Source organism: Amphiprion ocellaris, unplaced genomic scaffold (assembly GCF_022539595.1).
Source record: "Amphiprion ocellaris isolate individual 3 ecotype Okinawa unplaced genomic scaffold, ASM2253959v1 Aocel_unscaffolded295, whole genome shotgun sequence".
NCBI lineage: Eukaryota > Metazoa > Chordata > Actinopteri > Pomacentridae > Amphiprion > Amphiprion ocellaris.
The window spans coordinates 1-27,242 of NW_026559472.1; the positions used below are offsets into that span (position 1 = coordinate 1).

At 33.7% G+C, this 27,242-nt stretch overlaps 2 long non-coding RNA genes across 2 annotated transcripts; both read right to left on the bottom strand.

The window, feature by feature from the left end:
* Window positions 1-158: 158 nt before the first annotated feature.
* Window positions 159-8,330, bottom strand: LOC111570000 (uncharacterized). Its single transcript, XR_008601033.1, has 3 exons — window positions 2,826-8,330; window positions 2,437-2,524; window positions 159-1,208 (listed from the first exon to the last, which is right to left on the bottom strand). It is a non-coding gene; the product is annotated as an uncharacterized LOC111570000 (long non-coding RNA).
* An 832-nt stretch (window positions 8,331-9,162) lies between these two features.
* Window positions 9,163-13,463, bottom strand: LOC129348496 (uncharacterized). Its single transcript, XR_008601034.1, has 2 exons — window positions 11,848-13,463; window positions 9,163-10,817 (listed from the first exon to the last, which is right to left on the bottom strand). It is a non-coding gene; the product is annotated as an uncharacterized LOC129348496 (long non-coding RNA).
* Window positions 13,464-27,242: the final 13,779 nt, after the last annotated feature.

The window sequence follows — 27,242 nt, forward strand, 5'->3', positions numbered from 1 at the left end:
TTGTTCTTCACTTTTTTTTTGCAATTTTTAATTATATTTCATTAAATTAAGCCCTAAAAGCAAATATAAATAATTATAAAGACTAGAACAAAAACATACATATTTTTAATAGTGAAAAGACTCAGAAACAAAACTTGAAAATATATGATATTCTGTATTTTAATTTATATCTGTTCTTATTATTACAGTCAGTGACCGAGTAAAACATGAACAATATAAAGTTATGAACATTAACTTTAACTTCTTTCAGACCGATTTTTTCAAAACACTTTAAAAAAATACACTGTGAGGCCAAAATGTGACCATTAAATAAACGTAAAACTACTAATATCCATAGGTATACAGTCTATGCTAATATCCCAGTTTAACCGCTATAGAACGGTCAGATCCAGCGGCAGCTAAGGCTGCTCTTGGTGGCTACAGTGAGGCTGATCATCTGGTCATAGCTGTCTAACCTGGATGTTCACATCTCTGAAACAATAAGAGTACATTTTTGATCAGGCTTTATCTTGATAAATTAACCACAGATTGGGATGTTGGTTTTTTGGCTTCCCCAAGCCCACTCAAGTCTGGTCTGATGCAGTCTCCATGACGTGGGCGGAGCCAGAACACATCCAGGTATTTCATCCATTCTCAGCCAGATGCTACTTTGAATTGGCTCATAATTTGGTGAGGACAGGTGGGACATGCTTTACTTCCACAGAAGGTCAGCTCATACAGAACTAATTTTGGTGTTCTATCAAGGTTTAAACAGCAGGGGGCAGCATTCAGTCAGTAGGTTGATCAGTAGATTTTACAGAGGAACTGACCTTACATGTGGACTCAGGAAAAACTGACAGAACCTGAACTCTATCAAACTGTAGCAGCACCATCATGCATCTTTCTGACTGTAATGATATCATGTTGTTCTTGTCTTGTGACTGACCTTCTGGTCCTGAGCTGCTGGCAGGAAACCTCTGCAGCAGATCATTCCTGGAGATCTTCTCTAAAACCACCCTGGTCACCTGCACAGCTCTCTGAAGTCCATAAGTCTCCACCATCACATCCACAGTTTTACACCTGTCTAGTGTCTGTAGTCGGCTCTTTGTGATGGCTGGGAGGCCTTGAACATTGTTGGGTTTCTGCAGGAACCACTGGAATTTAGACAACTGATCATCATCCAGATCATCCAGGATGTTCAAGAGCACCTCTGACGTCATCGTGTCTCCCTGATAAAGTCAAAGAATATGTCAGCAGTTAATGAACAGTTGTGTTGTTGGTGTGGTGGAGGTTGTTGTGTAGCAGCAGGACTGCAGTTAATCCTACAGGATCACTGACAGCAACACTGAGAGGAACCAGCAGGGGGCGCTCACTGCTGTCTGTTAAATATTACTCATGGAAGTCACTCTGCAGTCACTGGACCACAACAGAAAGATGATCCCACATTATTACACTTTGACCAACAGAGGCTCCAAATAAACATGAACTCTGATCCTTCACAGAACAAGTCCAGGATCAGAGTCAGACTGGAGTCCAGGATCAGAGCCTCATATCAGGGTTTTATACTTTTATACTGAGCCTGTTCAGAGTCCAGACCAAACACTGACTGCTACTAAAAAGCCCATTACTGCAAGAAATGTCTCTCATGGACTCCACATACATTTCATTCTTCAACTTTTCAACAAAACACAAACTTCTGTGAGGATTCTTCTCACAACATTTCTCCTGACAGTAATAAAAGCTGTTCTTTTGGATTTCTTTCTGCTCTATTTTACTATTTATCAGAGTTTTCAGTCTGTTTCTGTCCTTTTAGATGGACTCTTGTGATCAGCTGATTTCTACGCAGCAGCAGCAAACTGATGCTGATTTCCATGAGACTTGATGTCAAATGGAGGCTGAAGCATGAAAACAGCTCTGAGGTCTGGACTACCAAGCAGGATCTGAGCTCATGGAGGGAACTTCAGCTTTAACTCTGGTTTTCAGGACTTTTCAGGATGCTGGTTCACTTCTTAGCAGGTCCATCACCATGGTAACTGATGCTGAACCAGATAACAGATCAACTAAAACACCTCCTACTGACCAATCAGCTCTCTGGAAACATCTCCATCCTTCCTGAAGATGCTGCAGAGCTCAGTGTGCAGATAGTGAGACGGGAAGATCAGAGTTTTTACAGATGCAAGTGATTTCAGAGACATTTCATAGTTCTGTATGTCTTTGTAGAGGCATAGAATCCTAAAACAGGAAGTGAAGAAACACCAAAACCTTCCAGCTGATTGTTGATTGATCAGATTTACAGTCAGTCTACTGATCAGATCAATGATGGCTTTCATTGGCTCTTTGCACCAATGACTGTGTAACATTAGATTTGTGTATAATATATTCATTTGCTTAATTTAGTTGATTATTTTGGTATTAATTTATGGTGTGTCTTATGTAACCCGTGTGGTTTTCACTCACTGTGTTGTGTTTTGTGAAATAAAGTGATTCTCAGGACCAGGTCTGTTCTCTGGATCACTTTTATTTTCTGACCATGCAGGTTACGACTCTGTTAGAATAAAAAAATCACACATGAGCTGGTGGCTCTCAGCGGTGAATCTCCTCTTTCTGGCCATATAAAATATACTTGTACAAAAATATAAAAAATAACCAATATCTAACAAAAGAAACAATTATACAACAAACTGACCAAAATAAATTAAAACAAATATTAATGCAAATATAATACTTAGAAAAACATCGTCAAATAAATAAAATATTTTAACAGCAAAATAAATAAAAAGCATTCAGAAATTTCTGTTTTAACACATTACAGAACAAAACAAGGAACCTAACAGCTATTCTCTTACCTGTTTGAATAAAAAAAATCCCCCCCCAAAAAATCACATGAGCTGGTGTGCTCGACAGCCACGTTCAGACTGATAAGGGAGGCTAACTGTGAGCGCTAGCCTAGCAGTTAGCTTTACACCCATCCTTGTGATATGGACGCTCAGACAGGTGATCTGTTTCCTGGAACCAGTCAGGACTCCACCATGAGGAAGCAGCAGGCAGAGTTTCACAATAAGAGCACATTTTACAGGCTGATTCCCACTCATTTCATGTGACGGATTATTTCAACATTCAACCTTTTTCGTCTCTCAACATCCAACACAACTTCTACAAACCCTGTGGTTCATGAAAGCAGAAACTCCCATCAGGCTGTAAATCCCTGACAGTTAACTTTCCCTAGAATGGAATCACTGGGACAGAACCAACATCAGCAGAGATCACACTAATGCACATTTCCCTCAACAGTGCAGAAAGAGACATGTCTGCTCTCAATCTAATTTAATGCTACATTGAAGAAACATCTGAACATTTCTAGCATTTGGTTTCTTCAAAGTGTATCAGGTGAACTTTATTTCAGTTTAAATCTTTTCCCCTCTGCTGGACAGATCAGATCACAGGTTGTGATTGACAGCTAATAAGAACAACTCATGTTTAGAACTGTCTGACAAATAGAAATTATATTTACTGATAAAACACATTGATTTCAGCATCGGTTTGATAACTGCTGCTGGTTGGGAACACCCCAACATGTCTGAAGGTTTGGTTTTAGGGAAGAAAAAGATTTATTTAATGTTTTAATTGTGTCACAACAAAGTTGTTTTTCAGTTAAAATACGACAAATGATTCAGTTTTATACTCTATAGATGTATAAAAGATAAAAACCAGTTTAAAGTGTCTTTTAGGAATTGCAAACAGGTGACTGGTGTGAGTTAATTACGACAGCAGATTCTCATTGCAGCAATCAGACTGCAGGCAGGTGGAAGATTCAGGGAGCCAGAAGTACAAGACAAGGAGAGAGATGACATGAGATGAGAGAGGTAGAGATATGAGAGAGAGAACAGAGAGAGAGAGAATAGAGAGAGACAGATGGCAGACAGGAAAAAGGAGGGAGAAGGAAGAAAAGAGGGAGAAGGAGAAAGAAGGACAGGATCATAACAAAGAGACGGTTAAAGAGGAACTGAAATGGAGAACAGGAAGGGGCGTGACATCACTGTTGTCAGGGCAACGAAGCAGGAAACCTGTGCTTTATAGATGCTGGAACAACATGTTCTCATATTTTTAGCCTGTAGGTCTGAAATCTAAACAAAGCGTGTAATATATTTATTTTACTGAACAATAAACAATAATAACAATAAAACTATGAAACTTTAAACTTCATACATTTAAATATGATCTTGTATTGAAGTGCATTTAGGTCTGACACCATCCCATAATGCAGGAAATCTCTTTAATCTGTGTCCAAATCCAAATGAAATGAATGTGACTGATTGAATATTGTGTGTAATAAATACCAATAAATAATCAATGTTCCAGTCTGTGTTCTATCAGCTGCAGTACCAGCAGAGGAAACAGACCAGACATTAAAACACATTTATGCATTTTCTGCATCACCCACCACATACATGTAGGTTCCCATGGCAACGCCACGCATACAGTGTGTGATACTGGATCCAGTGGTTTTAGTCACATAAAGCTCAACATGTTTACAGAAACAACTTTTTCCTCAGCTGAGAATCTGGATGGCTCAGAAATACTGGCTAGGAAACGATTTGGTTAAAGGGAGACGCTTCTTCCAGCACATTTCCATCTAAACTCTGAACACAACCTGGACCAGGTTAGCGCCACATCATCAGTTACCATGGAGATCTAGTCAGGTACATTTTAGACAATTTCTGACTCATTCCAGATCAAGTATTTTTTGACAAATATCCACAAACATGGAAAAATTTAATTGAATTTGGACAAATTTTGAGATATTTTAGATGAATTTCTATTCATTTTATTCATATTTGTAGTCATTTTCTGAACAATTTAATTGTTTAGATGAATTCTAAGTACATTTAAACAATTTGAGTCATTTTAGCACAAGTTTTAAGTAATTTTGGACAAACTTTAAGAATTGTTTGAAATGTATTAACTAGTTTTAACTAATTTTTAGCTATTTTGAACAAATTTCAAACTCATTCCAGATCACATTCAGACAGTTTACAGTCACTTTGGAGAAATTTTGGGAAATTTTAGGTCATTTCTGACTCATTCCAGATCATGTTCAGACAATTCAAAGTATTTTTTGACAAATATCCACAAACATGGACAAATTTAATTGAATTTGGACAAATTTAAGTCATTTTGGACAAATTTTGAAATGTTTTAGGTGAATTTCTAGTCATTTCATTCAGATTTGTAGTCATTATTGACAATGTTAACTCTTTTTGGATGAATTTTAAGTAAATTCAAACAGTTTGAGTCATTTTTGCACAAGTTTTAAGTAGTTTTGGAAAAAAATTTAGCAACTGTTTGACATATTTTAACTAGTTTTAACTAATTTTGAGCTATTTGGACAAATCCTAAATAATTTTGAGTAATTTTGAAAGAATTTCAAACTAATTCCAGATCTCATTCAGACAGTTTAACGTCATTTTGGACGAATTTTGGGACATTTTAGATGAATTTCTATTCATTTTATTCATATTTCTCATCTTATCTTGTCCAATTTAACTCTTTTTGGATGAATTTTAAGTAAATGTGAACAATTTGAGTCATTTTTGCACAAATTTTAAGTACTTTTGGACAAACAAAGAATTTTTTGACATATTTTAACTTGTTTTAACTAATTTTGAGCTATTTTAAACAAATCTTGAATAATTTTGACTCATTTTAACTAATTCCAGATCACGTTCAGACAGTTGAAAGTCATTTTGGACACATTTTGAGTTATTTTGGAACTTTTTTAACTGACTTTGATGTAGTTTTGAGTTATTTTTGACCAACTTTGGACTCATCTGAGAACAGAATCTTCTAGTGGATCACTGGAACCAAAATGACCCAAAACTCAACATTTCTTCTGTATTTTTATTGAACCAAATCAGTTTTAATGTCTTTTTTAGGATGTCTTTAGTATTCTGACTGTGACTGAACTAAAAGAAATTCCACTTGAAGACCTCAGAGGGATTCTTAATGCAGTATTTCACAAATGCATGGGGAGTCCCAAAACTTTTTCCCACCACTGTTTGGTCCACAATATGTTCTAGTTCTACGTGTTGTTGAAAAATCACATGTTCAAAGCATTTCCATCCTACAACTGTTGCACTGAAGTTCTGCTGATAAGAACAACTCATGTTTAGAACTTCCTGACAAATACAAATGATATTTACTGATAAAACACATTGATTTCAGCATCAGTTTGATAACTGCTGCTGGTTGGGAACAACATGTCTGAAGATTTGGTTTTAGGGAATAAAGATTTATTTAATGTTTTTATTGTGTCACAACGTTGTTTTTGAGTTAAAATACAATTAATGATTCAATCAGTTTTATGCTCTATAGATATATAAAATGTAAAAACAGTTTAAAGTGTCTTTTACTCACATTCAGAAGGAGAAAAGAAGCTGCGACACGAAGACGGTAAAAGCAGAACTAATTTGAGGAACAGGTAGGGCTGTGACATCACTGTTGTCAGGGCAACGAAGCAGGAAACTGATTTCTACACGATCAATCTGTTTGTGGTGAGTTAAAACGTAATTCTGTGAAAATGTGAGTTTGGGAACATTTTCCATTTGTTTCTAATTCTATAAATATGAAGCTTTTAGGACAAAATCCAGAAGGAAGAATAAAGAAGAATCAATCCCAGAACTGATGAGTCCATTTCAACACTAAATGTCCTGAGAAGCTGTTTTCCAGGAACTACAGTCAGAGAGGGAATCTACACTCTACATGTCACCTGAGGAATCCAAACCTTCTCTGGCTTCATCTTCTTCTTTGTCTGCTGCTGTGGACTTTAATCCACTCCTCATTTCAATGTGGAAGCTCAATAGTTTAGTGTTCTGCTCTCCTTTAGTCTCTTCTTGGATTTTATCACATTTTCTGATTTTTTCTGGGTCTTTACTTTAAATCACTTCCTGTCGTTTTTCCACATTCATGAAAATGTCCTTTAGATGAGATGAAACTTTGAAGAATTTCACACATTCTTTTCCATTTCATTGCTTCATTCATAGATTTTACTCTCATAATTACACACAGTTTGGTAAATGTCACACTTTGAGCCTCTAGACCCACAACATCACTTTGTAAATTCTATTTTAAGGATAATTTAATGTCTTGACAACTGAGAACCTGCATAGTAAAATTTCCAGAGTACAGATAACAGTCAAAGAGTTCATTTCAACACTAAGTCAGTGAACATGTGGTTCCAGCCCACACAGTGTTAAAGTTACACTGAAGATAATGTTGAATTTTCAGAGTTAATTTAACTCTCAGAGCATTTAGTGTAAAACTTGATGAACACTCCCCTACACTGAGTAGTGTTCATCAAGTTTTACTCTGAGAGAAATAACACTCGTAGTGTTATTTACACTTAACACTCAGGGGTTTTTAGTGTTATTTAGAATTAATTCCTCAAAGAGTGTAAAACCTGCTGAACACTGAGACCCCAAACTAGAAAAATGACACAAATTAAGACACAAAATAATAAAAATGAGACAAATTAAAACACAAAATGACAAAAATTAGAAAAATTAAGACACAAGATGATAAAAATGAGACAAATTGAGGCCAAAACTACAGGGAAAAAAAGACGGAAAGTGACAGACATTGAAAGAATTAGGACATAAAACGGCAAAGGAGACATAGAATGGTAAAAAAAAATGAGATGAATTAAGACACAAAATGATACAAAAATGGGAAATTAAGATACAAAATGATAAAAATGAGACAAATTAAGATACAAAATGACAAAAATGGAACAAATTAAGACACAAAATTGCAACAATGAGACAAATTAAGACACAAAATGGCAAAAATGAGTCAAATTAAGACATACAATGATACAAATGAGACAAATAAGACACAAAATAACAAAAATGAGACAAATTGAGACACAAAATGGTGAAAATTAGACAATTTAAGACACAAAAAGACAAAAGTGTGACAAATTAAGACACAAAATGACAAAAATTAGACAAATTAAGACACAAAAAGACAAAAGTGAGACAAATTAAGACACAAAATGACAAAAATTAGACAAATTAAGACACAAAATGATAAAAATGGGACAAATTAAGACACAAAATGGTAAAAAAAAAATCAAACCAACATTGATTTCAGACTATCTGCATCAGTTTGATAACTCCTGCTGGTTGGAAACACCCCAACATCTCTGAAGATTTGGTTTTAGGAAATAAAGATTGATTTAATGGTTTAATTGTGCCACAACAACATTGTTTTTGAGTTAAAATACGACGAATGATTCAATCAGTTTGATGTTCTATACATATATAAGAGATAAAAAACAGTTTAAAGTGTCTTTTACTCACATTCAGACGGAGAAAAGAAGCTGCGACATCAAGACTCACCAGGTAAAACTCAACTCACCTCAGGAACAGATACGACTCACGTACTTGGCGAGAACAGACTTGAATACTTGGTGTTGAGAAACATCCTGAGCCTCATGTTTGTGCTTGTTGGTGATGAAATCAACAGTCTGCCCACATTTAGAGCATTTTTTATAGACAGTTACCACAATAGATGATCACTGAAGTTCACAGTTTACGATTTAAAAGCACAAGTTCCAGTTTTAAAGGATGATTTCACTCAAAATATACTTAGAATTTAAAAGGTTTATTCAAGAAGTTTTCCATTTTCATTTTGGCCCCAGTAAGTTTGTCTACAGAGCTGGAGGCTGCACTTTCAGGACCACACAGAGATCTACTTCATATCCTACTTAAGATTTTAAAGTTTTAATTCACCCAAATAGTCCTTACTATAATATCATAACTTGGTTGCTCAGACTTGTGTTCAGCAGCATGAAATTTATTCACCTGTACTCATTGTTTTCAGCCATGCTTTTATTCTGAAGGAGGTGTGCACCGATACACGGAAGTGAAATATTCTGTGAGTGTCGGAAACTTGTTGCTTGTTGTTTGACGGTCTATGTTGATGAAGTTCCTAATAAAGATGTGGTCGTTCTAGCTGTTCATGAAGAAGGATGGAATTAATTCCTTCACAACTTGTATTTGGACAAATTGTGAAATTATCAGATAAAAAATAATGGAATCATGTAACGGACTTTGTGGTGTCTGGAGCTCAAACAGGACAGTCTGAAAGGCTGGAAAGAGGAGAAACACACAGACCACTCTGGAGGCAGATATATATTTATATTTATTTTATACAATAACATTAAATAAAAATAAACGTTAAACACACAAATGTAAATGAGCTCTTTGACTCCTGATCTCACTTCCTCCTGATAGATCAGTGGTTCTCAGATTTTTTTCTGTCAGGTTCCCCTTCAGAGGACAGATTTTCCTGCAGAGACCAGATATGAAGCCGACCAGAAGAAAAGTCAGATTAACTATGAAGAAAATGTAGTTTCACTGTTGAACCTTTTTCCCAGCAGACATTTGGACTGCAGGTGGAAGAACTGATGAATGAGGTCCATGAAGGTTCTTCTAAATTCTGACAGAGAACCAGTAGAACAACAGCAGCGGCTCTAAGAGGAACCCAGCATTAATACACCTCTAGTTTAAACTGGGACCAGTTCAGATCCCTGCAGCTTTAATAGCATCATTAAAGCTGAAAACTCTCAGTATCAACCCTCCTGTTGTCCTCCTTTACAGGCACCAAAAAACATTGTTTTTCTTGTCTGAAAAAAAATCCAAAAACTCAGAAAAACTTCCCCAAATTTCTGAAAATGTCCAAAACCTTCAGGAAGAAAATTCCAATAATTCCTTAAAAGTTTCCCTTAAAAGTTTTGTTTAAAAAAAAAAAGAAATTCTTGTATTTTCAAAAAATGAGTAAAAATCTTCCAAAAAAATCCTAAAAAAATCTAATGTGACCACATATATATCAGTAAAACTTCTAATATTTTCTTTAAGAATGAATGTTCTTAGGAAACTTTTTTTAAACATTTCTTTTATTCCACCAAAAAATGTTCAAAAATTTCCAAAAAATGTTGAAAATGTAGACATCAAAAATTTCACTGTGAAAATATATATATTTTTTTTCCATTTTCAAATTTTAAAACGGGTCAATTTGACCCGCAGGACGACACTAAGGTTAAAACTAATGAAACTATAAAACCATTAACCCTCTTATTCTCCTCAAATATTACTAACACAAAAATTAAATCAACAAAAGCAAAAAATCTGATTTTAAATTATTCACAATATTCAGTTGGTGAAACATTATTATGTCAAAACATTATAAACATAAATAAATGTAACTTAAAAGGTTTAGCTAAATCAGTACATCGGGCTTGTAATCTTGCAACCATGCATTTAACTAATTTAATTAACTTGTAAAAGTGTATTTTCTATAACAGGATTACACCTTTTAAATGCATTAGCATGTAGATAACTTTAATTTTGCAGCTGCTAAAACCGAGGCTGGCTTCAATTTATATTTATTTTACATCTTGTGAATTTCCACTAGGGGAAAAAAAACATCTAATCATACACCAGAACTGATTTTTTGGTCATATTTTGAATTATTAATCTGAATCTGTAAAGTAGCTCTTTAATACATTATATAATAAACGTACAATGTCCTCTAAAATGTGCAGCTCAACTTGGTTTTGTGTAAACAACTTATTAACCAGGATGTAACTCTAAATGTAATCTGGAAATAATCTATAATGATGTGTTATTTATTATAATGAAGTTTTATTTTTGAGGAGGTCTTGATCCAGCCCAAGCTCTCTATGAAGACGAGAAAAAACTCCCCATGGAAGATGGGAAGAAACCTCGGGAAAGGCAATTCAAAGAGAGATCCCCTTTCCACGGACGGCTGGATGGAGGCTGCAGGAGAGAAGGAAGAAAAAACAACATGAGTTCTTGTGGTTTGACAGAAAACAGCATCAGAGCAGCATTAAGTGGAAAATGATGACAGTTGCTCTGACAGACTTTCAAGAAGTCCACAAGAGTTTGGGAAGATGATGGTACGACACATACGTTCAACGTCGGCGCGTATGTTAGGTTTGGAATGTTTCGTCAACTTCTCAAGTCTACCAGAGTCTGTGCAGACTTCAGAAGATGGAAATACATCTTGTATTTTTTTGAGAAAGCAAGTATGAGTCAGTGTGAAGTAAATTTAAATGAAGGGAAATTTTATCACGTTAAAAAAATGCCGAAAGTTACGTTACATGGATTTCCTCGTACTCAGTGATGCAGACAATTGAAGTTGTACCGTCCTCTTCCAAAGATTTTAAGAGTTTGTACAGACTTTGGGAGAGGACGATAGGATGTATACTTCCTGCGTCTACGAGTACAAATGAGTCCATGTAATGTAACATTCGGCATTTTCCAAAGTCTACCAGAGTTTGTGCAGACTTGGTAAGATGACAGTACGACGTATACCTTCAACATCGGTGAGTACTTAAGAATTCGTAAATTTCATCACCTGCCAAAGTGTACAAGACTTTGAACAGACTTGGGAAGAAGACTTGTTCTTTCTGCATCGGCGAATACATGAGGGTCCAACAGAAACTTCGTGATCTCCTCAAGTCTGTGAGAGTTAATGCAGCCTTGGAGAGATGCGAGTCCCTAAATGTAGTCATTTTGAAGTCACCAGACTCTGTGCAGACTTGGGTCGATGACAGGTCGACGTGTATTTTAAAACTTTGCTTTATACAAGTGAGTCTGCTTAACGTAAGTTCCTTCATTTTTCAAAGCCTGCATGAGTGGCTCAGACTTAGGAAGATGATGGTACCATGTATACTTCTAACATTCGTGAGGACGTGAGGTTTTGTAAACTTGTGATAAACAGTTCAGAATGTTCTACTGTGAGGTAAACTAAAACCTCAGAAACAGGATTCTCCCAACAGCCTACCTTGGCCTCCGCCTCCTCCAGCAAACCTCCGCTGCCCTCCGGAGGGAACCGGTCTCTCCAGAACCAGGATCAGCCTGAATCCACTTCCTGCCACTTCTATAAAGGCGCTTCCCATTCTGAAACATGAAACATAGCGGAGGGTGAGGTTCTGAAGCTCCACAGGAGAACGTTCCCACCACTCTCGCTAACATTAGCTGCAGGTTCTTATCATGTTTTAGTCTAATGTTTAAACTACATTTTACAAATATTTTCATTTGAAGTAATGTTCCTGTAAAGTTAATATGATTCTTTTAGCGTCAACATTCAAAAGTTGTAGTCAGGAACACAGATTATGTTCTATGATTACAAAGTAGGAACGTTCTGAAAACAACATTTAAAGAGTGTTTTCCAATTGTGAGTGAGGCCTCTGGTGATTTTTATAAAATGTTCATCTAATATGATATATTAACAAAGGTGGAACGTTCTGGCCACAATGTGTTTAAGTCATAGAGATGTTGAGGAAAAACATTATTGAGTTAATTTTTATTGTATCATTAATTTCTATTTATTTTATTTCTTTTTTTATTGCATTGTTAATTTTTATTTTTATTTCTTTTTATGGTATTGTTAATTTTTCTTTATTTTATTCATTTTTATTGTACTGTTAATTTATATTTATCTTATTTCTTTTTATTGTATTGTTAATTTTATTTATTTGATTCCTTTTAATTGTAGGGGTTGAAAGCCTTTGAAGGACAAAAATTTTCGTATTTGTACATAATACTTTATACTTTCCAAATCAGCAAGAATGCAGTGGTTTGAGATATAATTTCCTCTATCAATGAGTTCGCAAGGGTTCCAACACTCCTTTATTAATTTCTATTGTATTGTTAATTTTCATTATTTCATTAATTTTTATTTTATTCATTTTTATTGTATTGTTAATTTTCATTACTTCATTATTTTTTATTGCATTGTCAGTTTTTACAGATTTAAATTTTTATTGTATTGTTAATTTTTATTGATTTTATTGATTTTATTGTATCATCAATTTTTATTAATTTAAATTTTTTATTGTATTGTTAATTTTTACTGATTTTATTCATTTTTAATGTATTGGTAATTTCATTTATTTTAGCCATTTTTATTGTATATTCAATTGTGATTGACTTTCCCAATTTTTATTGTATATTTTTTTTTAATTGATATTAATAATTTTATTGCATTGGTAATTTTCATTTCTTCATTAATTATTTATTGTATTGTTGAATTTTATTGATTTTATTCATTTTTATTGTATTGTCAATTTTAATTGATTTTAATAATTTTTATTGTATTGTTAATTTTTATTATTTGACTAATTTTTATTGTATTGTTAATTTTCATGATTTCATTCATTTTTATTGTTTTGTCAATTTTTATTTTTCAATCATTTTTTGTATTGTCAATTTTTATTGACTTTAATAATTTTTCTGTATTGTTAATTTTCTTGATTTTATTCATTTTTATTACATTGGTAATTTTATTTATTTTAGTCATTTTTATTGTATTTTCAAATTTTATTGATTTTAAAAATTTTATTGTATTCTTATTTTTTTATTTATTTTATTCATTTTTATTGTATTGTTCATTTTTATTATTTCGTTAATTTATATTGTATTGCCCATTTTCATTTATTTTAATAATTTTTATTGTATTCTCTATTTTTATTTATTTTATTTATTTTTATTGTATTGTTAATTTCTAATTAATTAATTTATTTTCAATGTATTGATAATGTTTTTATTTTATTAATTTTTATTTTATTAATTTGTATTTATTTTATTTATTTTTATTGTATTAATCATCCAAATATTAATTCCGAATTATTTCATTTATTTTTATTGTATTGGTAATTTTATTCATTTTAGTCATTTTTATTGTATTGTCATTTTCATTATTTGACTAATTTTTATTTTATTGTTATTTTTTATATTAATCATTTTTATTGTATTGTCAATTTTTTATTTTAATCATTTTTTGTATTTTTTATTTTCAATATTTGACAAATTTTTATTGTATTGTTAATGTTTTTATTTTAATCATTTGTATTGTATTGTTAATTTTCATTATTTGACTAATTTTTATTGTAATGTCATTTTTTATTGATTTTAATCATATCTATTGGATTCTTAATTTTTATTGATTTTATTCTGTTTATTGTATTGTTAATTTTGTTTATTTTAGTCCTTTTTATTTTGTTGTGATTTATTCATTTTTGTTGTATTGTTAATTTTCATTATTTCATTGATTTATATTGTTTTTTCAATTTTTATTTATTTTAATAATTCTTATTGTATTCTTAATTTTTATTCAATTTATTCATTTTTATTGTATTATTAATTTCTAATTTATTTATTTATTTTCATTGTATTGATAAGTTTTTTATTTAATTCATTTTTATTTTATTAAGTTTTATTTATTTTCGTTATTTTTATTGTATTATTAGTTCCTAGTTATTTCAGTTATTTTAATTGTATTGCAAAGTTTATTCATTTTACAAATTTTTATTGTATTGTCAAATTTTATTTATTTTAATTATTTTTATTGTATTGTTTATTTTTATTTATTTTATTTATTTTTATTGTATTGTTAATGTTCATTATTTCATTAATTTTTATTGTATAGTTAATCTTCATTATTTCATTAATTTTTATTGTATTAATTTTTTCTATTTTTTCATTTTTATTGTATTAAATTGTATTTGTTGTATTCATTTTTATTGTATTGTTAATTTCAAATTATTTTTATTGAATTGATAATTTTTATCTTATTCTTTTTTTATTGTATTAAGTTTTATTTTCTTTATTTATTTTTATTGTATTATTAACTTCTAATTATTTCATTTATTCTTAGTGTATTGTTAATTTTATTTATTTAATTCAATTTTATTGTTTTGGTAATTTGTATTTATTTCAGTCATTTTTATAGTATTGTCAATTTTTTGATTTTAATAATGTTTGTTGTATCGTTCATTTTCATATTTTTTGTTGTATTGTCAAATCTTATTTATTTTAATCATTTGTGTTGTATTGTTAATTTTTATTTATTTTATTCATTTGTATTGTATTGTTAATTTTCATAATTTCATTAATTTTTATTTTATTGTTAACTCTTCATTTTTATTGTATTAAGTTTTATTTATTTTATTCATTTTTATTGTATTATTAATTTCGAATTATTTTATCTAGTTTTATTGTATTGATAATTTTCTGTTTTATTCATTTTTATTGTATTACATTTTATCCATTTAATTTTAATATTGTATTTTTAATTTCTAATTATTTTATTTTTTTATTTTATTGGTAATTTTATTTATTTTAGTCATTTTTATTGTAAGGTAAATTTTTATTGATTTTAATCATTTTAAACATTTGATGTTTTACTCATTTTCCGAAGTCTGTGAGACTCTGTGCAGACTTGGGAAATAACGGTGTATTTCCTGTAACAGCGAGTTTGCGAAGTTTCGTGTTTAGTAAGTTTTATCATCTTTGTATTCTCTACAACTGCCAGTACGCGGTGGTTTGATTGAGATTTTGTCATCTCTCCTTGAAGAGATGAGGATACGTTTTCTACTTTTTAAAAAAAAAAATATGAAGGATAATTAAGGCTTTATGTGTCATGTGACGTTTGTGTTGTGTCTGAGTGGTGTTTCTATCTCAGCCATGGATGATGCAGAAGCTCCATCAGTTTGGGTCGACGTTCAGGGACCATCGTGAGGCACTTCTTTAAGAAATCCTGGCAATCTGCAGAGAAAGAAGCAGAGAAAGATGAATGACCAAAATGAGACTAAATGAAAAAAGAAACCTTAAACTGATGCAAAATAACTAAAATTAAGACAAAAAATGACCAAAATGGTACAAAAAAACAACATGGAAAGATGCAAAATGTTTAAAAACAGACCAAAAGATGTAAACTGGCCTAAATTAAACACATACTGACACAAATGAGACACAAAATGAGCAAAATGAGTCTCAAAATGACCAAACTGATCCAGAAATCTTCACTTACATTCACCAAGCTGTCTAAATTTATTCTATTCAATACTCAGGTTTCTACAGAGAGCTTTGTTCAAATATCATTTACAGTCTGATTTAAACATTTTTTATTCTTAAAAACATGCTGAAATGCACATAATTATCAAAATTTCTAGTAAGAACAACCCTAAAGACATAAACTGACCAAAATTGGAGACAAAATGATCAAAATGAGCCACAAATTGAACAATTTCCAACAAAAACAATGTTTAAACAAACAAAATAACCCCCCAAAAAACCACACAATAACCAAGATGGTACAAAAAACAACATAAAGAGATGAAAAATGACCTGAATTAGAAAAAAAGTCCAGAATTAGGCTTGAAATGATGAAAGTGATGTAGAAATGTTCACTTCCATTCAGCAAATTTGTGTTGTGATCCTGTTCTAGCTACTGTCCTTCTTTCTCCTTCCTCCTCTTTTCTTCCTTCTCTCTTCTTCTTCCTGTCTTTGTCATCTGTCTCTTTTGTATTTCTCTCCTTCTTCCTCCTCTTCTCTCTGTCTCTGTCTTCCTTTGGCTTCCTCTGTTTGTCATGTCTGTCCCTCTTGTCTCTCTCGTCCCATGTTTCCTCTCTGTCCTTGTCTGGTCCCTCTGGCTTCCTCTGTCTGCACCTGTTGATCTCTGTCTGTCTTTCTGTCTGTCTCACTCACCTGCCTGCTGTCCTGATTAGTTCTGTGAATCAGCTGCACTGATTGGTCCGTTGACCTCACCTGTCTGCAGTTACACCTCCACTATATAAACCCTGTTCATTCATTCACTCCCTGCTGGATCATAAAGACTCACATGTCCATGTAGACTCTGTCCCCTAAATGGACTCCACTTCCCCCTCCTGGATTTCCTCACTTGGACTCTGTTTGTCACCTGGATTTCTCCCACTTCTTGTTGTTGCTTCCTGTCTGCCTCAATCATATTTGGACTCTGTTTTTCTCCAAGCCTGCCTCCCCAATCTTCCTTTCTCTGGTGGTAAAAAGTCAGGTTAATGTGTGCATGATAACTAAAAAGTTTCTGAAAGGTTCCTGAAGTCATTGGGGCTGTGGGTGGCTTTATTTAAACTGATCTCTGGGGTTATTCATGTCCAAACCTCTAAACTTTAAAACTAGCAACTTACTAAGTGCAAAATCCGTGAAGAGGAAAGCTGCCGTTAACAGACGTGACTGCTAGATTCATTGAAGCACTCAAAAGGCTACTCAGTTCAATGAATTATCAGAGGAAGCAGGATAGACGTCTGGATGAAGGCAGTGAGCAGCTAGAGGAGAATTTCCTCTCTGAGCAGCTTAATCGTTCCTCAGAATCTCACCTGGGTTAGATCCCTCTGATCTGCAGGATCCTCACCTGTTAGATGGAGAGCTGCTCCACTGATTCTCTGACCATTCATTATAATTAATTTAGGAGATAACTGCCCATAGGATTAACACATGGATCCTCATAAATGTTTATGGATAGAATGGAGAATCTGAGAACAAATTTCTGATATGATCAGAGAATTTCAAACCAAACATCCAACTGATAATATTTTAGTGGGGGGAGATTTTAATTGTGTTCCTGACCAATGGTTGGATAGACTCCCTACCAAATATGTGGACCACAAATACAATCACAACATCAAAACATTTTGCACAAATAACTCCCTAATTGATGTTTGGAGACATAATAATCCTAATTTCAGACAGTTTTCATGGATCAGGTCTAATGGAAGCTGTAAATCCAGAACAGATCTGTGGCTGACAACTCAAGACATTTTAAAATCTGTCTGTCAGAATGAAATCTGTGCAGCTCCTACTACTGATCACTGTGGAATTACTGTTACATTAATGCCTGGAACAGGAAGAACATTTAGACAGAAATACTGGAAATTCAGTGCTGATTTCTGAAAAGATGAGCAGTTACTGTAGTCTGGTGAGAAAAATCTGATCTTCAGTTAAACCTCATGTCGTCCTGAGGGTCAAATTGATCCGTTTTAAAGTTTGAAAATGTGGGAAAAATAATATTTTCACAGTAAAACTTCTGATGTCCACATTTTCAACATTTTTGGGAGATTTTTGAACATTTTTTTGGTGGAAAAAAGAAATGTTAAAAATGTTTCTTTAAGAACATTCACTAAAAAATTAACCAAAATCCAGTGAAATTCGCTGGATTTTGGTTGATTTTTTGTGGATGTTCTTCAAGAAAGATTTTTTTAAACATTTCTGTTTTGCCACCAAAAAATGTTGAAAAATTTCCCCAAAATGGTGAAAATGTGGACATCAGATGTTTTACTGTGAATTTTTTTTTCTCCACATTTTCAAGTTTTAAAACGGATCAATTTGACCCTCAGGACGACATGAGGGTTAAAAATAATGGAAATATAAAACCATTAAATGTCATCCATAGCAATCCTTTAATAATTACACAATTAGCAGATGATACAACATTATTTTGAAAGAATTTTCACCAAATATCCAATGCCTTAAAAGCTGTGTGTATTTTCCAGAAGCCTCAGGGTTGTATTTAAACTAAATGTGAGATCTTGGATCATTCATGATAAAACACAAACTTTAATTCAGAATATTCCAGTCAAAAATGAGCCTAAACATTTGGGAGTAACTATCACTAAAAATATTATAAACAGGGAAACTTCTAACATTCAAATCAAAAATCCCAGAATAGCTGGTTCCAAAGGAATATTTGAATATTTGGTAGAATATTGTGAACAAAAATGGAAGGATTTCAGGATGAATTTATCCAGCAGATTCTTTAGCTGTTTCTGATAGATGTATGAAGAAAATCAACCAAATTCACTGTGATTTTATTTGGAATAATCAGCAACACTTGATTAGAAAAGGTGATGTGGTAAAATCAGTAGAGGAGGAGGTTTGAATGTCATTGATTTAGAAACAATGAATGGTTCAATGAAATGAAGGTGGTTCCAGACTTTTATAAAACATGAACATTATCTGTGCTTTACTTTACCGCCTCATCTTTTTCTAATGCTGGAGGAATTCATTTTCTTTTAAGATGTGATTTTGATCCCTTGAGATTCCCCTTTAAATGATCAGATTTCCACATGCAGCTGTTATTATATTGGAAAATGCTTTATAAGCAGAACTTCAGTCCACACAAAGCTACAATATGGAATAACAGGAGTATTTTATACAGGAGGAAATCTTTATTTTGAAGGATTGGATGGAGAAAAGAATTTGGGCTGTAACACATTTAATGGATGAAGATGGTAATATTTGAAGTTCTATTGATTTTAAAACTAAATTTAATTCAGATTGCTGGTATAAACAACATTCTCTGGTAATCAAAGCTGTTCCAGTGGCTTTGATAAATTTGATCAAAGGAATATTACAGTATTCATCTGTAACTCCTGATTCTAATACGCTGCTTATTGACAGATAGACATTTTTAGACATTAAATGTAAGAACAACATTTTAAGATTATTAGTAACAAAGAATGTTTTCCTCTTCCTGTTAAAAGAAAAGTTTTATCTCCAACATTTTCAAAGACTGACACTATCAAAGTCAGAACCAGATATTTGTCTTTTCCTTTATTATCTAAAATGAAAGAAGTTCATTTCTAAACTCTTTATGATGTTTATCCATGTAGAGAATGTTTCAGAATGAGATTTAATCTGGATAATAACACATGCACATTTAGTCCAGAAGATACTGAAACTCCAGAACATCTTTTCTCCACCTGAACTATTGTGAGGAGGTTTTGGGACAGAATGCATGAATGGTTGCTAACAAAGAATGTTAAACCCGTCTTTGAATACAATTCTATTAAGTTTGCTCTCTTTATGCAAAACAAAGATTTGGAACTAATGTGTAAAAATAGAATGATAATTGATACATTTTATAGACACAAATGTAGATTTTTTTAAGGTTGATCCGAATTTTATTGCTTTTAAAAAATGATTTGAAACTTTTCTTTTACTCCTGAAGAAAAATATGTTAATTTATTTTAAACCATCTTATTTTATATTATCTTATTATTTTTCTTTCGTTCTTTCTTTCTTTTCTTGTTCTTGCTGCTTGGACTAGTTGAATTGTACGACATAATCGGTGCCTATTTGTTGTATCTTTGTTGTTAAACAATGCTATAATAAAGCAAGACTTGAGTTCTGGTGTTCTTCTAAAACGTCATCAGACAGAGACCAAGTACTGATCCAGTTCAACGTAGCATCTGATCAAGAACAGATGAAATACCTGGATGTGTTCTGGCTCCGCCCACATTATGGAGGATCATCAGACCAGACTAGTGTGGACTTGGAGCCAAATAACCCACAATGCATTTAGACCAGCAGCAAAGACCCAGGAGGAAACTTTCAGAGGAAACACAAGTATTTTGGGAATACTACTGTTATTGTGACACAAAATGTAGTTTTCAGATGATTTCAGGTGAGAAAGTCGTTCTAAAAACATCAAATCTGTGGTGAGTTTATCCAGATGAACCTGATTAAAAATGAGCTCCAACGGTTCCAGAGATGTGAGCGTCCAGGTTAGACAGCTATGATGGACGGTCAGCCTCACTGTAGAGCTCCTTATCTGGACCAGACTTTAGAATCTGCTGCTCTGATGGTTCTATAGCAGTTAAACAGGATATTAGTAGTTTATGTTGATCTAACCGTCACACTTTGGAATCACACTTTATTTTTTATTGTTCAGAGAAAAATCAGAAAGAAGTTAAAGTTCATAACTTTATATTGTTCACGTTTTATTCGGTCACTGACTGTAATAATAAGAACAGATATAAATTAAAATGCAGAATATCATATATTTTCAAGTTTTATTTCTGAGTCTTTTCACTACTAAAAATATGTAGTTTTTTGTTACAGTCTTTGTAGTTCTTTATATTTGCTTTTAGGGCTTTATTTAGTTCAATGGCAACAAAAAGATGAGAACAAAAATAAAACCATTAGTTTTACTGCTTTACAAAAGATATTTTTTCTATTTTCATTTTTACAATTCATTGTTGCCATGGAAGAGGATAAACCTTGTCTGAAGAAGAAAAATCTGTGATTATTCAACACGGAAAATTAAATTCCACTTATCAACAAATAAGCAAACAAACACGAAGATCAAAGTGTGTTATTAGTAATTCACTGAATAAAAAAGAAATTTATAATAGTTTCAAACCCACAGGTAGACCAAAGAAAATAGGAGAAAGACGTATTAAAAAAATCATTGATCTTGTTCAGGAAAAATCAACCACTGCAATGAAAATAAAAACTAAGTTAGACATTGATTACAGCACAAGGTCTATTGTAGTGTCTGATCTGAAATATATGTTGTTTTGATCTGAAATATATGTTGTTTTGATCTGAAATATATGTTGTTTTGATCTGAAATATATGTTGTTTTGATCTGAAATATATGTTGTTTTGATCTGAAATATATGTTGTTTTGATCTGAAATATATGTTGTTTTGATCTGAAATATATGTTGCTTTGATCTGAAATATATGTTGCTTTGATCTGAAATATATTTTGCTTTGATCTGAAATATATGTTGCTTTGATCTGAAATATATGTTGTTTTGATCTGAAATATATGTTGTTTTGATCTGAAATATATTTTGCTTTGATCTGAAATATATGTTGCTTTGATCTGAAATATATGTTGTTTTGATCTGAAATATATTTTGCTTTGATCTGAAATATATGTTGCTTTGATCTGAAATATATTTTGCTTTGATCTGAAATATATGTTGTTTTGATCTGAAATATATGTTGCTTTGATCTGAAATATATGTTGTTTTGATCTGAAAAATATGTTGTTTTGATCTGAAATATATTTTGCTTTGATCTGAAATATATGTTGCTTTGATCTGAAATATATGTTGTTTTGATCTGAAATATATTTTGCTTTGATCTGAAATATATGTTGCTTTGATCTGAAATATATGTTGTTTTGATCTGAAATATATGTTGCTTTGATCTGAAATATATGTTGCTTGTCAGAATAGAATGTGTTCTTCTGCTGAAGGAAGTCATTGCTGAGATTAGATTGAGAGTCATTATGTCCAGGTCATGATAATTGATCTCAGGGGCCCTAATGGCTCTTTGGGCGTCTTAATGATAGGAGGTTGATCAGTAGGGTCTTGTTCTATGACCAGATGTCTTCTAAATAGGAAATATATGCTGTGACCTCATACTTGTCCAAAGCATATAAAAGAGACCTTCGGTTATCATTCGGGACATTATTAACATGAAAGAAGTTCATTTCTAAATGAAATATATTTTCCTTTGATCTGAAATATATGTTGTTTTGATCTGAAATATATGTTGCTTTGATCTGAAATATATTTTGCTTTGATCTGAAATATATGTTGTTTTGATCTGAAATATATGTTGTTTTGATCTGAAATATATGTTGCTTTGATCTGAAATATATGTTGCTTTGATCTGAAATATATGTTGCTTTGATCTGAAATATATGTTGTTTTGATCTGAAATATATTTTGCTTTGATCTGAAATATATGTTGCTTTGATCTGAAATATATGTTGTTTTGATCTGAAATATATGTTGCTTTGATCTGAAATATATGTTGCTTTGATCTGAAATATATGTTGTTTTGATCTGAAATATATGTTGCTTTGATCTGAAATATATGTTGCTTTGATCTGAAATATATGTTGCTTTGATCTGAAATATATGTTGCTTTGATCTGAAATATATGTTGCTTGTCAGAATAGAATGTGTTCTTCTGCTGAAGGAAGTCATTGCTGAGATTAGATTGAGAGTCATTATGTCCAGGTCATGATAATTGATCTCAGGGGCCCTAATGGCTCTTTGGGCGTCTTAATGATAGGAGGTTGATCAGTAGGGTCTTGTTCTATGACCACATGTCTTCTAAATAGGAAATATATGTTGTGACCTCATACTTGTCCAAAGCATATAAAAGAGACCTTCGGTTATCATTCGGGGAGGTTCATATTGGCTCTGAATCCTCCCAGTCAGTCTCTCTGTCTGATCGATGCTGTTCTTCTTTATAATAAACTTATTGTTAAGCAAGTCAGTGTCAACAGATGTTTTCTTCAACATCTGCACATCCTCGATGTCTAAGAGAAACCAGGAGAAAACTTGACGTTGTCAGCAGGATCTGCTTGTAGCCTACAGAAGCCAGTTCATCAACAGTTTCAGCAGACCTTCTACTGCACCAAAGGACCGGTCAAGGTGAGAATATTTTTCTCACATTCTGTGGGGCGCTGGTTTGTTCATGGAAGCTCTGGGTGTTTATACTGGTTGGCTGCACTGTAAAGAATCTATTCCAGGATGTGTTGAGGTTTAAAATAATGTTCGGTCTAAATTGGGGTTTATTGCGCATAGAAAGAAAAAATGGGGAGTAGTACAGAGAAGATGAATAGAGGAGAATAAAAGCTGAGGTCAGAGTTAAAAAGAAAAAGTTTTATAGGGTTAAAGAGAGGAAAGAGTTTAAAAGTAAAGAGAAATGATGCTGCAGCAATAGAGTAGAGAAGAGAGATAAATGTTGAAGTAAGAGAAGTAAAAGTTGAAGTGAGATGTTGTGTTTTGTTAAAATCTGTCTTCACTTTGACAGGGAAGGGTCATATCTCTGTAAATGCTTCCTGACTCACTTAGACGCTCAGGATTCAGTGGAAATATTTGGAATAAATGTCTCAGAAGATAAGACAAAATAAGCCTCTATATCCAGCAGTGAGGACGTTTGCATTGTTCCAACAGCAAAGATAGTGCAAACATTTAGAAAAAATAGTACAAAAATACCAAAATAACCAAAATAATACAAGATATACTTAAGTACTGATAATAAGAATAACGTTATTGCACATGCCAGTGGTACTGCACAGATTCTTTCACAAATGAAAATGTTGACATAAGTATTAATATTGCACAAGTTATTATCTATATTGCACAAATTTTATTTAAACAGAAAAATACCGATGAGCACATGTCCTCCTAGTATATGTACACAGAATAATATTGCACAGGATATTATAAAAGTACAGAACAATCATCATATTGTACAGAATAAAACAGCAGGACTAATCACAGCATAAAACACTCCAAAATAAATCCAACAATACGAAAAGTAAAAAGTCAGATTATCTGTGAAGACTCATAAAAACAATGAACTCTCAAAAATTCCTCTTCAAAATATTTAAAACTTGATGATTTAAGATAGTCTCCTCTGAAAATAGTCCTTGGAATATTTAGAAGCAGCATCACCTGAAAATAAATCAAATTCAGTTCATTTTCAGAATCTTCAGAAACCTGAAAACTCTGAAATGAGACGTGAAGTCTTCAGATCTGATACACACACATGCAGAAATATTATATGATTTTTTTTTATTTTTTTGTTTTTTTTTATTTTTTTAGAGGGGGATAGGAAAGGAAAGGAAAGGAGGAATAGGGGGTAGTGGGGATGGATAGAAATAGTGATTAACTAATGTGGGCTTTTTAGGGCTGATGTCGACAACATATCTGTTTTTTTTTTTTTTTTTTTTGGTTAATTGAGAAACTCAATCACCGATTTGTTGAACGAACATCATGAGAAGCTATTTGCTGACAGAAACCTGCCATTTACAGTGAGGCCTCTTCCTAATAAAGGATTAGTTTCACTGAATACTATATAATATTATGATGTCTGAGTGTCACGGGACACTTTCTTCTCTGTTTTCTTAATCTTTTTTTTTTTTTTTTTTGCCCACTAAGGTTAATGCCTTATTAATTAATTAGCCAATCGAAAATACCAAATATCAAGAAATAATAAGTGGATAGGTAGTAGTGGTAGGAGAGTAGGGGGGATGAGGAAGATACAAGATGGAATAGAGGATGAAGGTGAGAGATGTTGGAGAGGAGGAGGAGGCTAAGCTGAGCTACCAGCAGCCTCCTCCACCTTCCTGTTGCTCTTGAACCAACTCCAGAAGCTCTTCTTCTTCTTTGCCTTCTTCTCCTGCTCCTGTGGTTCTTCTCTCTCCCCAATCACCTCTTCAGTCTTTTTTTGGTTGCTCTGTCTGTCTTTGGTCCTCCTGAAAAACTTACAGAATCTCTTTTTGTTTTTCTTTTGGATCCCATGTTCTGTCTCTTCTTGTTTCTTGAGCAGTTCTTGATTTTCTTTTTCTTTCTGATTGACTTCATTGCCAGCTTCCACCAGCAGCTCCTCAGTCTTCAAGAGCATCTCTGAGAGGTTGTCATGGCTGTCGGTGATTTGTTGGAGTTCCTGCTCTCTGATGGTGATCACCTCTTCTGCAGACTCAAGGCTCTTCACAATCTCTTGTTTTTCTTTCTCCTCGACTTCATTGCCGGCTTCCACCAGCAGCTCCTCAGTCTTGATGAGCGTCTCTGAGCTGTTTTCATTGATGCCGGTGATTCGTTGGAGTTCTTGGTCTCTGATGGTGATCAGCTCTTGTGCAGACTTAAGGCTCTTCACAATCTCTTGTTTTTCTTTTTCTTTCTCCTCGACTTCATTGCCGGCTTCCAGCAGCAGCTCCTCAGACTTGAAGAGCGCCGCTGAGAGGTTTTCATTGATGCCGGTGATTCGATCGAGTTCCTGCTCTCTGATGGCGATCAGCTCATGTGCAGACGCAAGGCTCTTCAGAATCTCTTGAGTTTTGTAAGATTCTTGGAAAAGCAGACTCTCCAGATTCTTCATCTGAAGGAATCTCCGGTTATAATCGCCTTCAAGCTCTATCTTTTCTGTCTGGAGCGTTTTAATATACTTCTTCATCTCGTTGAGCTCTATTTGAGGGATGTTGTTGCGCTCCATCAGCTGGATCTTACCCTCCAGTTTTTCAGTCTTTTCTACTGCTGCTTGTTTGTCCTTCTGCAGTTTGTTGTTTTCTTCCTTCAGACTTTTATTCTTGTCCACCAAGAATTTGACTTGCAAGTTCAGGTCCTCATTTTCTTTGTGATCTAGTTCTCTTTGGAGGTTTTTAGCCTCCTGCAGCATTGCTAAGAGACCCTCGTTCTCCAGCTTCAGCTGTGAAACCTCAGCTTCTCTGAGCCTAAGCTGCTCCCTGACCTCATCTTCAGCTTCCATGACATCGGCCCAGTTCATGGTTGTAGTCTGGGTCTCTGAAGAGGCCTGGTCTTCACTCAGGATGACCGGCTCTTTCACCTCTTCCTCAGCCTTAACAACATTGGCCGATGTCATGGTCGGAGCTGGTGTCTCTGAAGAGGCCTGGTCTTCGCTCTGGATGACCGGCTGTTTGGCCTTACCCAGACCTTTGACCACGTTGGCCCATGTCATGGCCGGAGCAGGTGTTTTTGAGGAGGCCTGGTCTTGCTCTGTGTTCTTATGGCTCTCAGGCCCCAGCTTTTCTTGCAGCTGGATTATCTGCCTGTTCTGGCTCATCAGCAGCTCCTCTAGTTTGCAGGTTCTGATCTTGCTGACCTCTGCCCACTTGAAGAACTGCTGCTTTTCAGTGAGGAGCTGTTGAAGGCGGCGGTCCATGGTATTAACTCGCTCCTTGAGATGTTCGTTTTCTACCAAAGTAGAAAACTTCTTGTGAAATCCAGGCCGCTTACTGGCTTTGGAAGCAGCCTGTTCAGGGGTGATGGTGAATCTAACTTTGCGTTTTGTTTGATTTGTCTGTGCCATGGTAATGCAAATAAAGTCCAGAATGTATCCACAATAAAGAAGTTCGCAGTTTGTCGTCCAATCGTTGGAAGAAAATCCGGCGCACTGAAGAAAGGCTCTGACCTGTCCCAGATTTATAGGCAAAGGGCTGTGACATCATCAGTGATGTCATAATTGACCTGTGACATCATCAGTGATGTCATAATTGACCAGTGTCATGACATCATTTGCCTTTGGACAACAACAGGGATCACACACACACACACACACACACACACACACACACACACATTCAGAACTTCACAGCAGAAGATTCTAGAAGTCTGGCTCTAGAATCTTCCATCTTCTCTGCTAAACCAGGAAATCTGTGTGTGTGTCTTGGTGTGTGTTCTTCGATTATCTCGGCAGTCGTTCATCCGATCCATTCCAAACTTGGTGTGTGCATCGCTGGGGTCTTGAGGAAGTGTAACGTTGAGTTTGAGGCAAATCAGACGAAGGAGGTTGTCATTATACATGTAAATATCAGCATTTTTAAGTTTGCCATTATTAGCTGCATTGGCTGCAGGATTGTTCTAATGTTGTGGGGACATCGCCATCAAAAATACACATAATCCAATAATCCAATGTGTTCAGTTCCTTAGATGCTGGAAGTGCATGAAACATTTTGTGTTCATTCTTACAGCCAACCATAGATCAACAGCTTGCACTGTTTTATTTGGAAAAGCAGTGCAAGAGAGCAAATAAACGCAGAAGAAAGCTGCATTTCCATACAAACACAACCATGACTAGAAGTAGA